General features: G+C 37.0%; 1 long non-coding RNA gene across 1 annotated transcript in view; it reads right to left on the bottom strand.

The window, feature by feature from the left end:
* The window catches only part of LOC117676674 (uncharacterized), a 127,379-nt gene extending 109,281 nt beyond the window's left edge, over positions 1 to 18,098 (bottom strand). Inside the window, exon 1 of the long non-coding RNA XR_009620473.2 lies at positions 17,947 to 18,098. This is a non-coding gene — a long non-coding RNA (uncharacterized LOC117676674). The remainder of the gene's footprint in view (positions 1 to 17,946) is intronic.
* Positions 18,099 to 18,711: the final 613 nt, after the last annotated feature.

Below are 18,711 nucleotides of genomic sequence, written 5' to 3'. Positions count from 1 at the left end.
TTTGAATTTTAATCTGGACTTGTTGTTGCTTTATTGCTGTGAGCCGCCCTGAGTCCTTGTGGAGAAAGGGTGGCATATAAGTCCAATAAATAAATAAATAAATAAATAAATAAATAAATAAATAAATAAATAAATAAATAAATAAATAGTCCTTATGGTCACCAGATTATCCAAAGCACAATGGAAATGTCAACTCTGAAGCAAACCTGGCTGAAGCCATCTTGTGCTGCCTTGTAATTGCTATGAAGCCAGAGAGGGAGAATGGAGGGGTGGGGGGAAGTAGATAGTCAGGCTCCAGTCAAAACAAAATGCTTTCTTGAGGAAACCAAGGTCATTGAAACAGGTGGCCGTTGAAAGTGGAGAAGACCCTACCTTCCATCTTCATTGGACAATGTGACCTGTGATACCTGGGAGAGTTTGATTCTTTTAATTAGGTAATTTAATTGAAAACCACTGGAACTATCAGAGTTGGTTTTCACCGGCTGTGCCGATATTATGTATCCAATAAACATATCCTTTGTGGAATCTACCTGCCTCAGAGTTATGCTTTCAACGGGTGCATTATTCGGAATGCTGATAGGCAAAACTGATCTGTGCAGATCTTGAAAGAAAGACTAATCCATCTGGAATTACACAGCTTTGCTGACTCTGATTATTATTTCTTTGCAGAGCACTAACAAGAGAGTTAGCACAGCCAGTTGGCAAGCCTGTCCCTCCTGAATATCCTCGTATCACTGCTAGGACTCACTTGGGCTACTTAGCAATAGTTTATGTAAGTTAATTACTTAATTAGCAGAGTCAACACACACATGCCGGCATAATAAAGTACAATGCCACCAAGATAAGCAAGCCACAGAGAATGGCAAAAAAATAAGTGGCACTTCTAGAATAATTCTTAAAAACAAGAAACGTTAAGACAGCTGCCTCTAAGTGTTATTCTGATACCCATTTAGGGATTAGAGTTCTGAATTTGTCCCAAACATGCAGAAATTAAAATTAAAGGCTGATACAAGATTGTATACTGTGCTAGTCAGCGTTAAATTCATCTTCAGTATGCTTAAAGTCAGCCTGGGTTGGCAGAACTAGCATAGAGATAATCATTTTGTAGCATAGAGAGAGCAAAATTAAATCCTGCATCTAGCCACGCTGAAGAAGTTAGGAGTCTAGATGGAGAATAAATCCCAAAGTAACATTAGCCTCATCACTACAAACAAGCTCGGAGAGGCCCAGAATTTAATGAGATGCTAAAACTCGTTGATTAGTTACTCATGCCACTGTTTGAAAGCAGATCGCATCACTCAGTCCTCTAAGCATTTTCCATATATGGAAATAAACTTGCAGCATCCTATATTATCTGTCATGGCTATAGAAGCAATAGAAATACTACTAAACCTGTGAACGACTTTGAAGGGCTACAAACGGCTATAAAGCCACCTAATTCAATTCAATGATTTCATTTCTGAATTTGCTCTGGTGGAATGAAATGAATCAAGATGATGTTCAACTGAAGATCTTCAAAGCTTTGTACAAGCCTATAAAATTCTGCCAAGCTTGATTTTCCCTGCCTATATAAGCAGCATGCATCAAACTCTGGTACGTTCTCCAACTGCTTATGCTTCACAAAGCTTACAGACCGTAAAGTAAATCAGCACTAAATAATAATGTGATGGCAAGTGGTAAAGATATCATTGTGGTTCCCAGGAGATTTAGCAGTGATTCTGTTTCTGCTTGTATCATTGGCTTTTTGGGTCAACCTTAATAGGGAGAAATGGGTCCAACCAGAGCCTGAAGAGGTGCAATCCTCACTTCAGAAGAAAAAGTGAAATTTTAGCTAATAAGTACAAGTGGGGAAAACTAAATTTATAAACTAAGGGGGATAAGGAAGGGCAAGAGAAAGCAGACAAAGACTCAGGTCTGCAAAATTTTAAAATAGTTGCCCTTTCCTTAGGATTAGATGGCAACCAGGAAGGGCAGTTATAAAATCCCAGGAAAAGATGCAACTACTTTAAGATATGGAAGACCAGTAATGCTGCATGCCTTCTCACTATCTAAAGCAGGAATCCCCAATCTTTTTGGTTCCATGGATCGACAGCAGCAGCTTCGGCGGTTTCGGGGTGCTTGGGGAATGGCTTTGCACACTAAACCTAATTCCGGCACATGTGCAAATGAAGCTTTGCTTGCTTCCCCGCCACTTCAGCAGCAGTTCCCAATAGGTCGCAGCCTGGGGATTGGGTACTCCTGCTCTAAAGCACCTTCAGGATATAGAATCTGAAATGCTGAATTTCCTTTAACAGTTTTTATATTGGAAAATTCATTCAAAATGCAGGTTTAGAAATATTGTTAGGGGAACAGCTTGGTCTCCCATGCAAATTGAAGTAGATCATGTTTCATTGGGAGTTCATCTCTCAATCTGTTTTTTTCCTCTTCTTTTTAATCCTCGTAACAGGAGGAACATTGTGGATGAACTCTGGCTCTGTTAAAAGTCTGCACAATTAATATAATAGCAGAAGCTGCTTTATCTGTTGGGAACAATGGCAGTTACATCTGTATAGATAAGAAAAGAAATCAGTTTTGTAAATCCATAATAGCTTATGAGGGTCAACAAAAAAAATTAATGTTGGAGAATGTTCAGCATTTAATTTTCAATTTGTTGGGTTTTCAAGTGCAACTAGAAATTGCACATAATAGTTTTATTTGAAATCAAAGGTTTTCAAATTTTAAAAATTATGGTGTATTTTACATTACACTATAGGTCACATTATATTATGCAACATGAATCCCCCCTGGAATGAATGTAATGAATAATGTTAAGATCTGGTAAAATTACTTTCATTTATTAATTGTCTTGTGTAGAGATACTAATATGAACAAAAATGAATCCTTCCATCATTAAATAGCTTCTGGAAGTTTAGAAGATGACACATATGAAAGGTTTAATGATCTAATTAAAACAAAGAAATGAAGAAAATTATACAATAACATCATTGAAAAATGTAGTTTATTGTGTTAGGAATAATAAAATAAGATATGAAGTACTGATGTATCTAGATATTAATAGACAAATATCCATTAGTTAGTGGAACAATCATTGAATGGTGCGCAGTGGGTAATCCAAAGTAAATGAACTGTTTAAACTATAGTTGATAGAGGACAGAGGGTTAGGATTAAGTTTAAGGAGAAAAATTATTATCTTTTGCATTTTTTTTTTTTTAAATTCTTAAGCGTTGCTAATAAAAATGCCATCTGTTTCAAGGATCCCATTGTTATTGCCTACTTCTAGGATGAAAATAAGTTGAATCTTCTACTTAATATCTTGTAATTTATTCCTACCACATCAATGGAGTGTCCCTTAGTTCCTGTGGTTGCTAACATTTTTTCCACGTTTCACAATTTATGAAAAATATGTTGGAAACTAGAGAGCTTGGAGACACTGATGTAAACAGCACAAAGAATAGAAGAACAGGACTAAAATAGGCTGGAATCTTTCTCTACTGCCCCAAGAACAAATGTCTTCCTATTGTGTCCTCATTCCGTGTGTGACACTCTCTTCTTTCTAAACCAAGATATGAAAGGTTTGAAGTTGTTCTTTTCTTGAAATTAAAATGGAGGCATGAAATGTAGTGAATATCAACATGTGGCCTTAGAACTTATAATGGGTAGAAGGAATGAACCTGAGGAACAGGAAGAAATGCTGCTGGCCAAGACAACAGTCAGATAAAAGAAACCTGAGTCCAGGACAGAAGTGTACTTTGAGAAAGCATCTCAGACAAGATTCACCCTAGTAGTTCCCATGAAGATAAATGGGGGGATGGGGACGGACTGGATTCAGGTTTGCATGATTCTGTTACTAAGTCCTTAATTCAAGTAGTTTTAGCCTGCTTGACCTTAATTTCTTAATCTAGTGGACCTAGAAGTGTAGCAAAGCCTCAGGCTGCTTGACAATATTTTGTTCCTTACCACTATTTGTAAGCCCTTTTAGCTCATACAAGATCAGTTGATGGGCTTTAGAATTTCTTTGTTAGTAAAAATAAGAACAACTGCTTTAACAAATTAATAACCACTATGTAAAATCATTTCTTCATTCCACAGTAACAATATGTTGTGCTATTGGGTTTGGCTTTTCTGTTGGCATTCTTTTTCTCATGTGATTGTCATGGAAACCTGGTGGTTGAAGTTTCATTTTTGTACTTTGTATTCTACTAGAGCATGTTCGAAATTACACTGCCAGTCAAACAATGCATTTTTATGCATTTAAATTGCCAAACATATTGAAATTATGCTCAGATCACAGAAGTTGGAAAAGTGTGAAATCAAGAGTTGTATGTCAGTCCAGGAGTTGACACTTTGTGGAAGTCTCCACACTCAGTTCTGAAGTATCCTTGTCTGCATTTCATGGAGGAGGATCCCTCTGTAGAAGAGACTCTGGCTTGCTAGCCATTATCCAAGGTTCAGATAGGAGATTGATTACACTAATTATTGGAGTAGTGTGTTGTTTGCTTTAATATTGTTAGTTTGTTCAGGATTTATATAAATATATATATTTTTAATGCTGGATTTCTTCTGCCGCCGATAGCCTCCCACTGACCAGTGCGCTCCCACAGAGAGGGACTCCTCAGAGTGCCGTCAGCCAGGCAATGTCGGCTGGCGACCCCCAGGGGGAGGGCCTTCTCTGTGGCAGCACCTGCCTTCTGGAACGATTTGCCCCCGGAGATACGAAGGATACCAGATCTCCGTGCCTTTCGCCATGCCCTAAAAACTTTTCTTTTCCATCAAGCAGGGCTGGCATGAATCCCCCACCCCTTTTAGCTCTTTTTTAGCTCTTTTTAGCTTTTAGCTTTTTAAGTGTAAATTGGGTTTTAATTGGATTGTTTTAAATTGTGGGCCAAAGCTGTATAATTCTTTTAATTGATTTTAAATTTTGTATTGGTATGTTTTTTATCCTTGGCTGTGCACCGCCCTGAGTCCAATAGGAGAAGGGCGGTATATAAATTGAATAAATAAATAAATAAATAAATAAATAATAATAATAATAATAATAATAATAATAATTAATTTGGTAGGAAGATACAATAATATAAGAAATGTTAAACCTGTCTGCAGTCTATTTTTATGAGAATATCATTGCCAACTAGTTTTCTTCATATCCTTCTGATGTCAGAGAGTAATATTTAATAGTCAATGAGTTTGACTTACAACATTTATCAAATATAGTTCCTCTAGGCTTTTGATTTTTGATTTGTTTTTTTAAAAGTGTCTTTCTGAAAAGTAGACTATGTGTGGCATTTTCCATATATCTGTATACCATTTGCAATCTCTTGTCATATTTCTATATTTAAATGTTTCCTCTGTGATAAAGGAACCTGTATATCAAGATCAGATGTTAATGCTTTAAAATCTCTCCAAAGCATTTGTACCACCCTATCATAAGCAATATTTTAACCTCTCTACCCTTAAAATATTTGTCATAAGCATTTTCTGATGTGGTTGATCAAACTGCCCAAATGCTGTTTAAAGCGTTTAACCTGACTAAGCACTGTTTGCAACCCCAGGGGTTTCTTATACAGTATATGAGAAAAATAAAGACATTTTTAACACAGTTGTTGGATGCAAAACACCAGCACAAGAGTTAAAATCATCCGTAAATTATCTGTTAATCAGAAAAAAAGAATTACAATCTTGCATTGTCCTCTAACAATCAGGAAATGTTCTCTTTTCATACTAATTACTTCTGATTACATACAGCTGTCATTTAAATTAAAGTGCTGCCAAAATCTAACTTGCAGTTTGTGAAATCATGCAGTTTTTCTCTCAAGAATTTTTTTTTTTTTTGCTTTGCTTTATCAGCTGCTTACAGTGGAGTGGAGGTTGTGGGTCGACAAGAGGATCAGATTTACTTAATAAGAGCCAAGGTGGCCCAGTGATTAGAGTGCAGTACTGCAGGCTACTTCAGCAGACTGCTAGCTGCAGTTTGGCAGTTCAAATCTCACCAGCTGAAGGTTGTTTCAGCCTTCCATCTTTCCAAGGTTGGTAAAATGAGGATCCAGATTATGGGGAGGCAATATGTTGACTCTGTAAACTGCTTAGAAAGGGCTGTAAAAGCACTATGAAGCGGTATGTAAGTCTAAGAGCTATTGATATTGCTATGTCAGTAACAACATGGTATTACAACACAAGCTTTACTCATTTTTTGTATGTGTGGTGACATTGCCCAAAGGAGTTAAAGCTTCAGCCACATTGGCACAGTGCTGTTTTGGGCACTGTGATGGGAGCAGTGAATTCCTTTAGATGCCATTGAGTCCTTGGGAATTTTTTTCCCACCAAACATTTTCCTGGGTATATTTTTCACTTTCTTATGAAAAGTGAATGTGATGTGGGTGACAGTTTGATATTCCTCAAATCTAAATCTAATTTCAGATTACCACATTTCTGGGTGCCCATGAATGAATCACCATTTCTCCCTCAGAGCAACTGCAGAACATTGGAAAGATAATTAAGACAGATAATTAAGACTGTCTTCAAAGAAAGAAGGAAAGATGTTCACAGATTCCTTGTGTGACCACATTTGACAAAATAAGGATAAGGACTCAAGTCTGGCTCTGAAAATTCTCATCTCCTTTCAGATAATTTCCAAAGGAAATTCTCTTTCATGCTACTGCATGAAGAGTGGAAAGAAAATGCAGGAGAAATGCATTTTATATGGCACTAATATAAAAGTTTAGCAGATTTCTGTAAGAATTATAAGGGTGCAAGGAGTGACATATGGAATTCAAACTTGTGTTTGGGTCGAACATGCTTTCTTCAGTGTACAAGTAGTCCTTAATTTACGACCACAATTGAGTTGAAGATTTCTGTTGCTAAGTGAGATATTTGTTAAGTGAATTTTCCCCGTTTTAGAATTGAATAGAATAGAATAACAGAGTTGGAAGGGACCTTGGAGGTCTCTCCTTGATTAGTTTCCACCCATTGCTTCTTGTCCTACCCTCAGGTGCTCTGGAGAAAAGCTTGACTCCCTCTTCTTTGTAGCAGCCCCTGAAATATTGGAACACTGCTATCATGTCTCTCCTAGTCCTTCTTTTCATTAAACTAGACATACCCAATTCCTGCAACCATTCTTCATATGTTTTAGCCTCCAGTCCCCTAATCATCTTTGTTGCTCTTCTCTTCACTCTTTCTAGAGTCTCCACATCCTTTTTACATCGTGGCGACCAAAACTGAATGCAGTATTCCAAGTGTGGCCTTACCAAGGCATTATAAAGTGGTATTAACACTTCACGTGATCTTGATTCTATCCCTCTGTTTATGCAGCCTAGAACTGTGTTGGCTTTTTTGGCAGCTGCTGCACACTGCTGGCTCATATTTAAATTGTTGTCCACTAGGACTCCAAGATCCCTCTCACAGTTACTACTATTGAGCAAGGTACCACATATACTGTACCTGTGCATTTTGTTTTTCTTCCCTAAATGTAGAATTTTACTTTTACAGCCTTTTACAACCTTTCTTGTTACATTTGTTAAGTGAATCATGGCAGTTGTTAAGAACATGGTTGTTAGGTGTATCTGGCTTCCCAATTGACTTTGCTGGTCAGAAGGTTGCAAAGGTTGATCACATGATCCAGGGATACTGCAGCCATCATAAATATGAACCTATTGCCAAGCATCCGAATTTTGTTCATGTGGCTTTGGGGTCTTGAGTGTGAAAAATGACATATGTCTTTTTTTCTTTGAACAGTTACGAAACGAACTGTTATAGAACTACCTACTTACATTTTTCTGGCTAGGGAGTGGTTTCCCCAGGCCAACTTAGAGAAAAAAAGGGACTTCATTTGATCAGTCTGAAAAGCTGAATTAATTCATTACTGTATTACTGCACCGGAGTATAAGACACACCTACCTTTTTTGGTGAGGAAAAGAAGGAAAAGAAATCTCCCTCTGCCTCTGAGCAATTTTGCTTCGTTGCAGCAAACAGCCTGCTTTACTTTCATTTTCATTTTCAGCATAGTTTGATTAGCACAAAGAAAAAAAATCTTCCCTAGCAATTTACCTCTTTGCAACAAGCAGCAGAGCCCTGCGCAAAACAGCGGAGAGCAAATCAGCGGAGAGTTGGGAGGCCGATCCAATCAACTTGTGCTAATTAGGCTGTGCTGAAGCTGAAAGGAGCTGTTTTTTCTTCCTGTTTGCTTGCAAGGAGGTAACTGCTGAGAGGCAGAGGCTAAAGGGTGGGGGCCAGTGGGTTGGAGGGCTACATGCGGTGTATAAGACGCACCTAAATTTTCACTCCCTTTTAGGGGGGGAAAGGTGTGTCTTATACTCTAAAAAAATGGTAACTAAATTCATGCTATTGCCCTAAATTTCCTTTTCTCAACTGACAAGTCATGAACAATTATATTTTATGTGAATGAAAGTAAATATATGTGTCCCAGATTGTATCCTGCAGTTATATTTTAATCACTAAGCCTATATTATGTCATTTCAAGAAAAATATTCAGAAACTTAAAGAGAAAATATTCAATCTTGACAACTCAGCGGCTTGAAGGGAGAGATATGTACACAGAGAGACAAGGGAATGTTTAAGCCTAGTGAATACATAAACAAAACAAAAAAACAAAACCCCAGGAACTGAATAGACACCTCTTAGATCTTAAAACCAAATTTTAGGGCAAAATATTGGAAGTTAGAACCTTGAAATACCAGGTTTAAAAAGCTATATGTTTCTGATAGATTTATATTGGTAAACTTTCAATCTGGGAAGTATAAGCTCTGAATTAATGTCTTTATTTAAGACTCATTTGGGGAGGGGAGGCACTTCATTCTCAAGCTACCAAATCCAGATTGCAAAACTCTAAATGGCTACTAGATGAGAGCAAAGATTTAGTCTTTTTTATGTCTCTGTTATCCTTTCGTGATCCTCCATATTTCTGCAACTCAGATCTGGTAGGTCTATCATTCAGTATTACAACTGTTTCATTATGACAGTTTAGGAATAGATGAATTTAGAGTAGGGTTTCTCAATTTTGGAGCTTGAAGATGAAGCCTTGGGGTTGAAAATTCACAATCCTCAAGTTACCAAGTTAAAGCTATTTGGTAAACTACTGTGAGAAAATGCACAAGTCTTCAAACTTCCTGTTAAGCCTTTGGCAAGCATTTCTTCATGGATAAACATGATCAAAAGCTGAAGGCCATTTTGCTTTGAATCATTCGATAGCTATAAAACATAGCTTTCAATATTTATAACTGTGCAGCTGATGCTTATGTTTTTGTATGCAAATTGCCAATATGCACTAAACATCATAAACCTTGGCAACAGTGTGAGGGGCAACAGATAAAAATGTGAGTGGCAAAACCCATAAAACTACATACTAAACTGTGATTCAATCTTTATATTTGATCTGGGTTAGCAATTGGCTGCTTCCTGATAGCACAATTCTTATTCTTCAACTGTCAGTTGAAGACTGGATATGTATAAATCTGTGTTACACAACTGCTATATATACATGTATATATTGGACAATAGGTTAGCATTTTTTTTCTTTTTTTAAATTAGGATATTCAGATGAAGATTCCCTGTTTCCCTATTTAATGCAGGTAGACAAATGTCTATGGAGATTCTCAGTCATCCAAGTCATGGTTGTCCCAAAGATGCTTTTTGAAAAGGCAACTAGAATTCCGTTGTTTTTCCTTGAATAGCAATAGCACTTAGACTTATATACTGCTTCACAGTGCTTTACAGCTCTCTCTTAGCGATTTACAGAGTCAGCATATTTTCCCCAACAATCTGGGCCCTCACCTCAGAAGGTTGGAAGGCTGAGTCAACCTTGACCCTGGTGAGATTCAATCTGCCAAACTGCTGGCAGCCGGTGATCAGCAGAATTAACCTGCAGTACTGCACTCTAAGCACTGTGCTACTGTGGTTCATGAAGATGTTTCACTTCTCATCCAAGTAGCTTTTTCAGTTCTGAACTGAAGAACTTCTTGAATGAGAAGTGAAACATCTTCAAGGAAAAGCAAAGAAAGTCCAGTTGGATTTTGAAAAAGTACCTTTCAGGTAGGTAGAAAAAGTTGTTTATTGTATGAAGCTTTCAGTACATAGGACAATAACAGCATTTCAACAATGAAGGGCAGGGGTGAAATGTTCCCGGTTTGGACCGGATCGCCCCATCCAGTAGTGATGGAGGCAGGTTGTTTGGAGAACCGGTAGCAAAAATCCCTGCCCCCCCCCCCCCATGCCCAGCTGAGCTGCACAATCATCAGAGGCTTTTTTTTTACTTTTAAAAGCATTTTTTCTACAACCTCTTTGGCCAAAAAATGCTTTTAAAAGTAAAAAAAGAAAGCCTCTGATGATCGCGCGGCTCAGCTGGGATCGTCAAAGGCTTTTAAAAGAAAAAAACCCTTTTTTTCTTTTAAATGCCTCTGACGATCCCAGCTGAGTTGCCTGATCGGCAGAGGCTTTTTAGAATCAGGCAACTCAGCTGGGATCGTCAAAGCCTTTTGAAAGCATTTTTTCAGAGCCTTTGGAAAGCATTTTTTTACAACCTCTTCGCCGAAGAGGTTGTAGAAAAAATGGTTTTAAAAGTTAAAAAAAAATGGCCACACCCAGCCAGTCACATTACCGCCCCCCATCAAGCCACGCCCACAGAACTGGTAGTAATAAATTTTAGATTTCACCACTGATGAAGGGCCTTTAAAAATCAAAAGCATCCATTTAAATTTGGCTTAGAAAAAAAAGCGAGATAACTTTGAGGAAAAATATTTGTAACATATATTCCAATATTCGCTGTGATTATCTGTCTTTTGATCAGTTGCTACTGTCCTGCCCAAGGTCGCAACTGTGTCAGAACTAGTAATTTAAAAGGGTTTACAATCAGTTCAGAAATTAATTTCAGAATGTCTTACAAACAAAAGAGGCTAAATCAGGAGACAAAATGTTGAACATTCAACTATTCTATTAGTTAATGCTTAATTGGAATTCAAAGCATAGTCATAAAAAAGTAGTCTGAATTTTAAGAACCAAGGTAACATGTCTGAAATTAAATCAGTTTTATGACTTATTTCACTGTTTTGATAATACAGTTTTATAATTATAACTTGTCCAGGTACTCTTCTCTTCAAATTCATTTTTCACAGACATTTTTAAGAAATGGTTTCTATTTAATTCTAAATATATATGTGTGTGTGTGTGTGTGTGTGTGTGTGTGTCTGTGGGTTGTGCTAATGTCTTTTTCTCTTATCATCAGCTGTTCCCATGTCCTATGTAATAGGTTATGATCCATTTCCTTCTCTGAAGAGAACTGAGTGACTGAGCCATGACAACTTGGTTAACAATGGTCTTGACATTACTATGAAAAACACTGCAGCAATTCAACATGAAATTACCAGAACAGGGATATTATTACATCTGTAATAATGTGGCATTTGTTTTCCGCCCTATAATGGCTTCACACATAATTTGGAGTATGTGTACTGAAATTGAAACTAAACATGAATGGCTTGTGCCTATTTGATGCTTGTCAAAAGTGACCCGTCCTCCTTTCCCATTTTTCTTTTCTGACAAAATAGAACCCAAGTACACTGTTTCTTCAGTACAGACCTCACATAAAATGACACTAATGTAATTAGAGCAGCGTTATCATGCTGTCTGAGCCATAACTACAAAGGACACTTAAAAATAGCAAGTACTTCTGATAAATCCTCTAAATCCCTCTTAGGAGAAGTAGCTTTTCCCGTTCATCTCTTTATCAATGTCTCACTTTGAAAGGGAACTTTGAAAGGGAGCATTCTGTAATCTTCGTTTTGTAAAAAGCGGTAAGTATGAGATCTATAGTTTTGTTGTTAAAATTAACAAAGCACAAGAGTCACAATTATATTTCATTTATTTTAGGTATGCTTGTTGAACTATAAATGCAAGCCTTTCAACTAATTATAGGGAAATGGAAAAGTAGAGAAAGATAAATAAGACTTGGTCTGCAGGAAGAACTATATACTATATAGTATAGTTACTATAGCTAACTATATTAGCTATATAGTTCTTTATAGCTAATGTGGTTTACTGATTGAAATGTGTGCAAAGGCCAGACCAAGCTCCAGGTATGATTTGCAAAACAATTCTAGGTTTGAACATTTATAAAATGATTAAGGAGTGCAAGAAAAAGGAGAAGAGATGACATACAGAATTCAAATGAAAGTCTTTTTCCTTTGAGGTCACAGGCATTAATGGCCTCCCAAACCAGCATTCACATTTTCATCTAGATAATGTAATGGCCCTCTGCTTTCTAGGTGACCTCTTAGGAAATTGTGGGCTCAGCTTCATTTTGTTCACTATAGACATCATTCTCACAAATGCTGCTCTGCACTCAGTCAATCATTTTTGACCAAAAGAAAGGACAAAGTGAGATTTCTAACCAAAGCTGCTTCTAGATATATTCATCCTTAATGGAATAGGAGGGAACTCCCCTTATTGAATTCAATTTAGAAACTAGGAAAACAAAGTGTGTCCATTTTAGCTTTAAGCCAAGGAGGTTACATTGCTATATAAATCTTCATCTAAGGAGCATTGCGTTGAGACACTAGTCATAAGTCACCATGCTGATTGAATTTAGAACTTGGAAAAAAGGAATAGATAAGGATAGTTTCATATTACAGAAAGAGGTAGAGACAAGTAGATCATTTATCTTATGGGTCATTCTGTCTGATTTTCCACCAGCTACCATAAACTTTTGAGTGTTTTTAGCCAGCAAATTCTGATCAACTACAAGGTAAAGATTATGCTAACAAGAAGATGAAAAAAAAACAAAAAACCAAGCCTAATATCTATTCAGATACTGCACAATATCACAATGATTTTTTGTAAATAATGATGATGATGATGATGATGATGATGATGATGATGATGATGATGATGATCATCATCATCATCATCATCATCATCATCATCATCATCATCATCATCATCTATTGAATCCCTAAAATTGAACAGTGTATAAAACTTTATATTCATATGACATTATCAAGGACATCTGCTGAATATTTTTTCTTTTCTTTCCTTGTTCTTCTTGTTATCTGCTTTACCTGCTAATTTTTTTTTAAAAAAACAAAAACTGGCCATGCACTAATTTTTTTCCCTGTGTAATTTTCTATTCCTTATTTGTTTTTCTTGTAGGCCAGTTTGGTCTTTCCAATATCAGTAAATCTTCATAGTATACTACCTTCAGTGCATCTTCTTCACTGTCCTTCAAAAATTTTTCCAATGCTCTTTTTTCTTCTTCAACTGTCTCGTGTCTTTACAATGCCCACCAGTCATTAGCTGTACAGCAATAGCAATAGCACTTAGACTTATATACCACTTCACAGTGCTTTACAGCCCTCTCTATGCTGTTCACAGAATCAACATATGTCCCCAACAATCTGGGACCTCGAAAGGATGGAAGGCTGAGTCAACCTTGAGCTGCTGAGAATTGAACTGCTGGCAATCGGCAGAATTAGCCTGCAATACTGCATTATAACCACTGCACCACCATGGCTCTGTATAGGTTAGATGTACAGGATAATAATCCTTGGTAAGTAAAAGCTTTCAACCTATTATCCTTGGTAAATAAGTTATCAACACTGCTGTGTGGATGAAAAGTTTTCATCCACACAGCAGTATTGATAGTTCTACCTGTCATTATTTTTTTGATCTTCCTATCCAGGATTTTTAGATCTGCTTACATTCAGTCAACTATTCCAGCTGTACATCTAATCACTGGGATTGCTCAGGTCTTAATTGTCTTGTTGGTATTTCTTCCACTGTGTTTGGACTTTAAGATCTTCTTCACTTTCTTGAGGTATTCATTCTTTTCCTTGACTTCAATGTGTTTGATGTTGTCACTTTGAAGGATGCCAAGGTAGTTATTGTCTTCATCCAGAAGCCTGTTACTTCTAAAGGACATCTTGATTTTTCTACTTTTGATGAGAAGTGTGACACATTTGTCCAGTCCAGTCCAAACACAATTGCAATATCCTGACTCTATATACAGTATGTGTTGAGCAGTGATTCAATTTCAGATGCTGTTTTTTCCATACAACTGTACACCTGTCCATATAGGGGATATGGGGTAGCTTGATAAATGTTTTTGATGGTTGATACCTATGGCCTTGTTCAGTATTGAGTTTACAAAGGAATCAGCACAACGACAGACAGTAGTGTCGATGGTGAGTTTCCTTGAAAGATTCCTCTCTTGATATTAACCTCTCCCAGACTATTACCAGTGATCAGCAACTGTGCTTTCCATCGTGCCATCGATCTTTGCACAATGCTCCTGATATTTCTACTGGTTCCTGTTATTTCTAGTCACTTGTCATGTGGCAGGGCATCAAATGCCTTTTGCAATCAATCCCAGATATATTCAGGTTGGTCTTTTTTCAAAATCATCCTGTCAATTAGGAGATAACTGATCTTTATCTCTCCACTGTTTGAGTAGCTTCCTTTCTCAGATGGAAAGAATTTGTTTTCAACTAGATGCTCTTGGACTGCATCAGTACCACGCCACTTTGAAAATTGTTGGTAAGCAGTAATTAGCCTGTAATTGGCTGGTGCTGCCTCTTTTGTTGGATTTTTCATTATAGGGTAGGTTTTACCAGGCATTAATTCATCTTCAATTTCACTTCCTTGCAGTATGTTGTTACTCTGCTTGGCAATAAGTGGATGTAGATTAACAGATGTTTCAACTAAACACATGGCAATTCATCTTCACCTGATGCTTACCAAGTCTTGATCTTCTTTGTTCTTTTCTCCAGCATTTCCCCATTTATTACAAGTGTTTTCTTTTTAGCTTCTTTTTTTATTTTTATCCACCTCCTTTGTCCAAGCTGTATACTTATAGTTCTTTGCATTGTCCCATAGCTATGTCCAGAATTATACTGTTTTTTCTTTGTCAGATACTTTGTGGTTCATTGCAGTGTCTCCGTGGATGGATTGGTAGAAATGTCTATGGAGATTCTCAGTCCTCCAGCTCATGGTTGTCCCAAAGATGCTTTTTCAAGAGGCAACTGGACTTTCTGGTTTTTATTTGAAGATGTTTCACTTCTCATCCAAGAAGCTTCTTCAACTCTGACTGGATGGTGGGGAATGAAATGATTTATACTCGTTGCAGACAGCTGGTCATTTGCACTCCTTTTAGTGAGTCATTAAGGTCATCTGGAGGTTTATCTGTGTGGTCAGGGTCACTTGAGTAGTACAAATGGGTGTGGAGCCTTCTTCAAACTGTTGAAAGGGCTGTGTTGTAGATTGGAGGTAGATGATATCTATCCCCCTCTGTTGAGAGAGGGCTGTTCAATTTTGACATAGATGGCCTCTTTGATCCCTCTTTCAAACACGGGCTCCTCTCTGTCTAAAATGTGGACTTTTCTTGTCTTCAAAAGAGTGGCCAGTGTCTTTCAAAGAAAAACCAGAAAGTCAAGTTGCCTCTTGAAAAAGCCCCTTTGAGATTGGTAGAAATGTTTCTGATTTGCCTGAAATTGCAGAGCCTTCCTGTAGTGTGCAATTCAAACTTCATATTGCTGATCTTCTTGATCGTAATTGAAATTTGCTCTTTTATTTCTAGTGGTTCCTTGGTCTTCCATGTCTCTAGGTCATATTTCTTCATTAGATATGCTTTGGTCTTCTTGTTCTTCAGTTTCTTTCATTTGTTCCAGCTTGCTTCCATTTATTTGCACGGTTTTATTTTTTTTTAACAGAATAACAGAATTGGAAGGGACATTGGAGGTCTTCTAGTCCAACCCCCTGTTCTAGCAAGAAATACTGTACCATTTCAGAGAAATAGTCTTAAAAACCTTCAGTGTTGGAGCCACCACAACTCGTTTATTGTTCTGTCAGGTAATTTAGTTCTAAGTTGGTTCTCTCCTTGATTAGTTTCTATCCATTGCTTCTTATCCTGCCTTCGGGTACTTTGGAGAATAGATTGACTCCCTCTTCTTTTTGGCATTTAATGTTTTATAATGTACACCACTCAGAGTCAGAGTGATTTATGTTGTTCTAGACTCTCAGTTATTTTTTTGTTTTAATTCCTCTTGATTTTTTTTTTTGTTACCGTGTTTCCCCCAAAATAAGATCAGATCTTACATTAATTTTTGCTCCAAAAGATGGTTATTTTCTGGTTAGGTCTTATTTTTGGGGGAATACGGTATTAAATGTATCCATCTGGCTGACAATCTTAACTGGGGCTTATTTGGGGGACAGGACTTATATTACGAGCATCCTGAAAAATCCTGCTAGGACTTATTTTCCGGTTGGGTCTTATTTTCGGGGAAACAGGGTAGAAAGCTTTTTTTTTTTTTCTGAGAAGAAGGCAGAGGAGAGGAAGCCTGGTTTGGGAATGAAAAAGATTCAATAGCTTTTCTGGCTTTCTCTTCTATTGACTCCCCTGGGTCTGAGCTCTACAGTCTGAGCTACTTCTGGCAAGGCTTCAATTTCTTTGCCCTTGGTAGACCTTTGTGGTTCTTCCAGTCCTGCTTCTGTGAGTACTTTATTTTGTGTTATAAATCGATGTTGATTTGTTAGCTTCTGTTCTGTTATTTTTAATTCTGGATCTTGCTCTTTCCAAAACTTGTGCATTCTTTTCAGATATCTTCTGCTTGATGGATTTGATTTTAATAACAGAACATTATTTCTTTGTTTTCAGTCTTTGTATATTATTATTATTATTATTATTATTATTATTATTATTATTACTACTACTACTACTACTACTACTACTACTACTACTACTACTATATTACTTCTCCTCTTAAAGAGGGAACAATATCTCCAAGATTATTGGACACATATGGAGCTGTCTTCTGTAATGACTCAACTTTTTGGAGCTCACGCTCAAATGAGGTTTATCAAATTCACAACACTCAGCCCTGCAATTTTTTTTCCAGAGTCCTAAATATTTATTTTTGTTGTTGAATTTGTACAAATGTTCTCCTCTCTCTCTTGCTCTCTCTCTGTAATTTATTAGTTTTAATATTTATTGTTTGAACTGATTGATGCTATAAGTTGCATTTTAAAAACAAAAATAAAACAGAGATCTGAGCATCATTTTAACTATTTTTAAAAACTAAGGCAACAGCCTATAACTTTAAAGGATTATTGTAAGAAATTATTTTTCATAAATATTATAATCTTTCCTAATTTTCACTTACCTAAAATGTTTATCAGTCAAAGAGATGCCAAATGTGTCAATGGTCCAAACTGAGGTGATTTACAGGCCTTGGACACTGGCATACATTTGCACCAATTCAAATAGTTTGCAGACAATCACATTTCTATATCTATATTGGCTCATTTCTTCAGTTAAGTCAGAACAATTGTATTTTTGCAATTGTATTTATGTACCAGATTATTTTTTTTTAATATATTATCCAATACGCAAAACACACAGGGCAGTTAACAATAAAACTGTTGCTGATTGGCTGCCTATTGTTGCTGGCCCCTTCTTCCCTTGATTTATCTCTCATTTCTACCTGCCAGCCCCTGATGTCAAGAAAGCCAAGCTAGTTTCTAATTTAAAAAAAAAACAACTAATTAGCCAAAACTTTGCAGATTACCTGTTCACGAGTGAATAGAAAGCAGAAATAGTGAGAACCCTTGTCAATATCAGCTCATTTAGTTTCACCTGTGACAGACTTAGACTAACTTTATTGTCACTTTAAATGTACACTAATCAGCATACATTAAAATGAAATTTTATTGCATACAGCTCTCAAAGAGTCACCATCTCCAATATACACTACATCAGGCCTGTCAAATTGGCAGCCCACAAGCCGGTTACGGCCCGTGTAGGCCACACTCACCCCGGCGCCACAAAGGCAAAAAACATTGTGATACGTCACAATACGGTCCGCGATGCAAGCAGGTTTGACACCCCTGCACTACATAAACATGACAAAATTATAAATAAATAAATACATAAAAAAGTATGCATATACTCACATGCATAATGTCTGCAAGAGTCTGCAAGCAGCCAAAACAGCCAAAGGCAACTTCAGCTGTGCTTTAATGCAGACGATCTGGATTCTGCCTGCATTGTTGAGCTCAGCATGCAACCATGCTTAGAGCTATTGCAAAAAGCACCTGATTACACAACAGCTGGCATAAATAATTTCACGTTCAGATACTTTTTGATGCAATTGTGAGGTTGGCAAGGCAATTTTGATTCAATTATGAGGTTGGCAAGGCAACCTGAATGCTTCTATCTTTTTTTTTTCCTTTTTAGATAAGCTACCATCCTTCTCATAATTTCCCATTGTATCAATATGTGTGTGTGTGTATGTGTGTGTGTGTGTGTGTGTGTGGACATCAGCACTTCAGTTTGCTTCCTTATTTTGCTCACTTTGGAGGGGAACGGTTAATCCAGCATCTGAAGAAAAATGTGTAGAAAGAATTTTGACTGTACAGCAGCTTTTTTTTTGTTTTGTTTTACTGTTGGCTAGATAGAAAAACAGTTGTCTCGTGGGGTTTTTTAGCATTTTAGCTGGGTTTTTTTTGTTTTGAGACTTGCAACGATGAAGACAATTGCACATTATTTTCGAACTCCTTTGGCAGGATTGGGAATTGGAAATGATGGTAATGCAGAAATCAAAGGAATGAGCATGTATCATTCCCAGTAGATGACAGTTAAATAAAATAATTTGAGAGTAGGTAAATGATAAAAAATAGCACCTTCAGCTGATAGGATTTGCATTGTTGACATCTGAT

This window comes from Pantherophis guttatus, chromosome 6 (assembly GCF_059756535.1).
Source record: "Pantherophis guttatus breed Tessera chromosome 6, ASM5975653v1, whole genome shotgun sequence".
NCBI classification, from domain to species: Eukaryota; Metazoa; Chordata; class Lepidosauria; order Squamata; family Colubridae; genus Pantherophis; species Pantherophis guttatus.
Note: the sequence above shows the minus strand (reverse complement) of the source record. Positions and strands in the feature narration are given on the sequence as shown.